General features: G+C 43.2%; 1 pseudogene; it reads right to left on the minus strand.

The window, feature by feature from the left end:
- Positions 1–2,048: 2,048 nt before the first annotated feature.
- LOC142436071 (stathmin pseudogene) lies at positions 2,049–2,573 on the minus strand (annotated as a pseudogene).
- Positions 2,574–6,227: the final 3,654 nt, after the last annotated feature.

Consider the following 6,227-nt stretch of genomic DNA (forward strand, 5'->3'; position numbering starts at 1 on the left):
CTATGGCAACCACACACTGATCTGATCATCACAAAGCAAGAGACAAGAAAGGTGAGGCTCACCAAGCCATTTACCTCTCTGCCCTTCAATTAATCCAACGTGTGTTCATTGGCCATGTTGGCACAATAAACCTACCTATCACAATGAGGATATTCTCTATAATTTCACCATAGCATCTGGGTAATTATGATAGTAATGGATGTAAAGCAACATTAAACATAAAATATGAACAAATGTTCATATGATTGGTAAAGTGAAAACCTGAGAGAGAGGACTATGTTCTCCCAAAGACAACATCCCCATCACCATGTAATTCCCAGAGCCAGGGGCCTCCATTGATCCCTTTTCAACTTTACATAACTATGTGCCTCCCACATGCAAATACATAATATGCAGCCATGTGAAACCACAGCACATGTACTTAAATTCGTATTCTTTCTCACCCTGGAGAGCATTTTCTGGGCGTCATGAATCTTATCCACATGAACATGAATTATGTGTGGACTTTCCTTTTTCTGGTGGAGACTCTGGCTGGTGAGTGCTTCAGGGATTCACACAGGAAGTCTGGGGATGCAGCATCTGAACACATGACCTACTGTTGCTCTTTTTATCTACAGGTGTCCTGGCTCAGGTCTAGTGACAAGAGTCAGACCCTGGACTGGTGAAGCCTTCACAGGCACTGGCTCTCACTTGTGCTGTCTCCAGATTCTCTTTAACCAGCTCCGATGTCAGCTGGATCCGCCATGATTCAGGAAAGGGACTGGAATGGGTTGGTGATATACAGAGGGGTGCTAGCACACACTATAATCCAGCTCTCCAGTCTCAAGTCAGCATAACCAGGGACACCTCCAAAAGTAAAGTTTATTTAAAACTGAGCTCTGTGAATCCTGAGAACACAGCCGTGTATTACTGTACTAGAGGCACAGTGATGGGAATTCAGTGTGAGCCCAGACACAAACCTCCCAGCAACAGGCCATGGTTTCAGTAGATGCAAGGGCTGAGGTCAGTGATGCTTTCCTCTCAGAAGCTGTGGTTTCCCCACCTTGTCAGCACCTCTCTAGGGACACCATGCACAGACTCAAGAGAAGCTTCATGCCTCTGAACATGATTTATTTTCCTTGGAATGGGCTTTGTCTCTCTTTCACCATCTTCCAAAGACAGATTTCACAGTAATAGTAATTGATGAGATATCACTTTACAACTAGTTAGTTCAGGCAGGTGTCCTCAAACTACAGCCCGCAGGCCACATGTGGCCCACCGAGGACATTTATCTGGCCCGCCAGGTGTTTTTACCCCATTTGTTTTTGACTTCAAAATAAGATATGTGCAGTGTGCATGGGAATTTGTTCTTTTTTTTTTTTAAACTATGGTCCGGCCCTCCAACGGGTCTGAGGGACAGTGAACTGGCCCCCTGTTTAAAAAGTTTGAGGACTCCTGTTTCAGGGTACCAACTAGTGCCATTTGTTGTCAAAGCTATAAATATTTCATGTAGAAAAAAAATTCTCATGTGGAGTCCCAAATTGTCTCTATACCCTCAGATTTATCTTGAACCTTCTTGTAATAAATAATCACAAATGTAGTTTTTTTTTCACTGCCACCAGCAGCACTGTGCAGTTTTATTAACCATTCAAGTACAGTAGCATCTGGTAAAATCGGGACAGAACTGGGATTTAAAAGCAAACAGATATTCAGCATCTAACAGTTTTGAGAAGCCACTACATACTCTTTCACAAACATGTTTCCACGGGGCCAATACAGTGCTAGCCATTCACCCAGCGCACTGAGTGCACCGAAGTAGAAAAGAGGCAACAAGAAAAATAGCTACGTTAGAAACACTCCAACACTTTAGAAAAAAAGAGTCAAACACTTTTTGTTTCTCCCCTTTAGCCCCTAAAACAACATCACATGGTCTGGATCTACCTATTTACGTCCTACGTTGGCTTCTAGTCTTTGTCAGGAGGGAAATAGTAATAGTAGTAAAATGACACTGGCCAGCACGGTCTTTGGATCTCGAGGAGGGAGGGGAGAAAGTCAGTCCTCAGGACAAGCTAGTCGGCTGCAGTCTCATCGGCGGGGTCTTTGCATTCCTTGTTCTTCCGCACTTCTTCCACGTGCTTGTCCTTTTCTCCCAAGCGCTCCAGCTTGGCCACCATTTGTGCTTCTCGGTTCTCTTTGTTGGCTTCCATTTTGTGGGTCAGCTTCTCCTCGGCCATCTTGCTGAAGTTGTTGTTCTCCTCGATTGCTTTCTGCAGCACCTCCTTCTCGTGCTCCCGCTTCCCGGCCAGCTGCTTCAGGACCTCCGCCTCATGGGACTTGCGTCTTTCTTCTGCAGCTTCTAATTTCTTCTGAATTTCCTCCAGGGAAAGGTCCTTCTTCTTTGGAGGAGAAAGAGGGAATTCTGGGACGGCCTCTTTTGAACGGGGGCTGAGTATCAGCTCAAAGGCCTGGCCAGAGGCCCACTTCTCCAGTTCTTTCACCTGGATATCAGAAGAAGCCATGGTGAACAGAAGACAAGAGACTGGCAGTGTACGCTCTGCAATCCACTGGGAAGGAAAGCCCTGCTCGGTCCGAGCCGCCTGGCCACACTCTCACAAATGTAGTTTTATGCAATCATTTTGGCTTAGAAGGCCCTAGAAAATATTGTCTATCCAAATATTGTTGTTTGAAAGCAAATAATTATTAAGAAGATCCTCAAAAAAAGAAAATAAACTCACCCAAAAGTGAAAGACCGCATACAAAGTATATATATATATATATATATATATACACACACACATTCTAATATGACACAAGGATGGTGATACTTTATTCACATACTTTGGACATGTTGCCCAGAGAGGCCAGTCCCTGGAGAAGGCCATCACGAGGGCAGTGACAAGGAGGAAGGCCCTCCAGGAGATGGATTAACAATGGCTGCAACAATGAGATCAAATGTAAGAACAGTTGTGAGGACAGTGCAGGACTGGGCAGTGTTCTGTTCTTTTTGTGCTTAGGGATGCTTTGAGTAGGAACCAACTTGATGGCACCTATCAACAACAAATTCATAAACTGTGCTAAGTACTCTAGAATGTCCACCTTTTTTAGATTTTAAATAGAGAGGCTATCTACAGAGAAATCCATCTACTATAAAGATCGATAGACTGTCAAAATCCTATACAGGGTTGCTATGAGTTGGAGTATACATTAGGGCAGTGGGTTAGATGTAAAAATATTGATAGACTGCCTTTTCCACTGAAAAGTAAATGTTATTTATTGAAAATCTATTAGGAGCCAGGTAATATTCTAGGCACCCTAGTCATCCAGGATGAAACAATAAGTAAGGAGTAAAAAACTTCCTTTCCTCATGGATTGCCCATTGTAAATGCTCTTTATCACACTGAATATTATCAGCCCACTATAGAGCACTCTAAGCTGCATAAAGTCTTAATTTTCAACCCAAATAAATTACTCAAGTTTGAAAAACAAAACAAGAACAAATTATAAACCTAATATTTCCTGACAGTGTCCATTTATGTCTATGTAAGTCTCAAGTCAGTGTTTTCCTTTTTCGAACACTTTCTGAGGTACTCAAATCACATTCTTTTAAATGTCCTTTGCATTTGGGAGACAAAAGGAAGACTGAAGGATTATATCAGGGGTGCAGAGTGCGTGAAGTAAGCTTTCCTTACTTGCAGTCATTGGTACTTTCAATATCCTACCCCCAAGCCATCATTTTCAGGTCATCGATTTTCCTGCAAACTTCCTACTCATTGTCTAGCTTTCACAGGCATATGAGGCAGTTGATCCTCAAGTGACATCACACAATATGTAACATAGGTTCTCAGAGCAGATGTATATATAAAGAAGACTTGGTGGTGAGTGGACTAAGCATTAGTTGCTAAACAAAAGGTTAGCGGTTCAAACCCAGCAGCTACTCCTTGGGAGTAAGTTTAAGTATTGTGTGCCGATAAATATGGAAAGCTCTGGAAACCTAAAGAACAGTTATATTCAGTTCTACGGGTTTGCTATGAGTCTGAATTGACCCAATGGCGGTAGATTTACACTTTGAGGCAGAAGTTGTGTGTTTGCTTGATTGCTTGTGTGATTCATTCAGTGATTGCTTATTTTTTCTCCAGTACAGAAAGTAATGGCATCCACCCTGATTCTCCTACCAACGATATCCCAGGTAAACACAGGCTAGAAATTGTACATTTCTACTTGGTCTAGCATTTTAACTCAAGTAAATCAACCAACAAAAATGTGTAAGAATAAAAATAAATAAATCTCCAATGTGAAATGTGAAGGCCCAAAGGTACACTAGTAGTGAATTTGCAGAAGGTCCTAAGTTGCTCTGGGTTTGGATCTTTGGTTTTCTTCTAGAATCATGTCCATGTGAAACACTGATATATGAGGTGCTAAAATCTGGAGGTCCGTGGTCTTTAAAAAGCCTGGTCTGCAAAAGCAAAGTGGAGGAGAAATTAAAAAGTTGACGAAGAACGCTGAGGTCAGATGCCAACAAAGATGAAAAAAACACACGATGAGTGAGACACATGCCAGTGGAGTGAAACAAAGAGGCAGCAGAAAGAAGGGTATGGAATGAACTGGCTTTTTTTGGAACAAAAGGCCAGGCAGGCGGATCAGGAGGATCTGAAGCATGTACATGCAGTGAGTGTCTCATCCAGATCAGGGGTCCCACATCCCCGCTCTACAAAGTGCCTTCAGCAGGTCAGGCACTCGGTGAGCATATTTTCACCGAATGAAACAGGAAAACTATAGTCCACGTGCTTTTGTGATACTCAAGAGCTACCAAGGCATTTGGAAAGGGAGACAAAGTGCCATTCCATTGCAACGTTGTAAAATGAAAAAAGAACACACATGGTCACAGTAATGGGTGAGGGCTTGCAGGACAATATGACTTCTCTCCCGTTGTGCATGCGCATATGGCTCTAACTCTACATTTTCCACTAGAAATATCAGACTACAGTGGATCTGATGCCATCCATCAATGCTGCATTTTCTGGAATCCAATGAAACTCCCACTGTCGTTATTCCATGTCAATGCAGAAAAACACATAGTGCCACTGATAAACTTTCCATCAGATTTATTATGTTGCACTTTTATTTTTCAACTTTTAGAAGGTAGAAAACAAAAATACACAGATGCTGCATTAGGCCAACTTGGGTTCAGGTGTTGTACTGTGGGTACACACCTTGTAAAGGGAGAGCAGCTATGACAGAAGGTACTTGCTGACCAGATGTGTTGCCTCAACACACAACTGTGTCTACCTCTCTGGCTCAGCTGGTTCATTCCCATGACCTCTTACCACCATGTTAGTGAGGTAGCATGACTTCTTCACTCTCACTGCTCCCTTCAAAAACCCAGAACCCCTGAAAGTGCTCTCTTTCTGAAAGACATCTGCCTCAAGGACGCATGGTCCAAAGAGTTACAAATTATTGCAACGAGGAGAACTTGGAGTAACTAAAGTCACCTTACAGTATTTATAAACACAAGGGGCACATCAGTTACTTATGTTATAATTGTAGTGATTGCCTACTACCCCCTGAATCCTCTTCATTGTCATCCGATGAGTCATCCGATGAGCCACCAGTTAGGCTGCTGTAACTGGTCCTACTGCGCCACAGCAGGTTGCACTGCTCCCATGCAGCAGCCTCTTGGTTCTTTCCATGTGTTTTTGATTCCAATGACTTTAACCTTGTTAACTTGGCCAATGTGTTTGTTACTGGACTGCCAATATCCGGGCCAGCCAGGTGAAGAAAGATCATGCAGTGGTTGGTGGAGTCACTCTCATACACTTGGCCTGTGGTTGGCTTTTTACTCTCCGTGGATACTAACTGAAACTCAGAAGAACCCCTTCTCGGTTCCATCAATGAGTAAGGCATTGAAGAAAGAACTGTACAGTCTACAACACCATCTTTTGGAACTCAGGGGCTCAGTTTTACAGAGCCATCTCCCTCCTTTACTATCTCTTGTTTGGATGATCTGAGTAGCACTTCAGATTCCAGGAAGTCTTGGACTTTCCTGCACTGCCACCTCCATCTTCACTTCAGAATTGAGTTACATCGTAGAGCAGAGTCCAGGAAACTACAAAAAAGATGCAACAGGAAAGCCGCCTGCTCTTTGCTCTGGCATTGCCCTGTCTCTTCTGCACAGAACTGCCCCTTTGGGGTATGAACTACCGCCCTGGTCTCAATTCTCTTGGCTACAGTGACCAGAGACTGGACTTGGA

Source organism: Tenrec ecaudatus, unplaced genomic scaffold (assembly GCF_050624435.1).
Source record: "Tenrec ecaudatus isolate mTenEca1 unplaced genomic scaffold, mTenEca1.hap1 Scaffold_1450, whole genome shotgun sequence".
NCBI classification, from domain to species: Eukaryota; Metazoa; Chordata; class Mammalia; order Afrosoricida; family Tenrecidae; genus Tenrec; species Tenrec ecaudatus.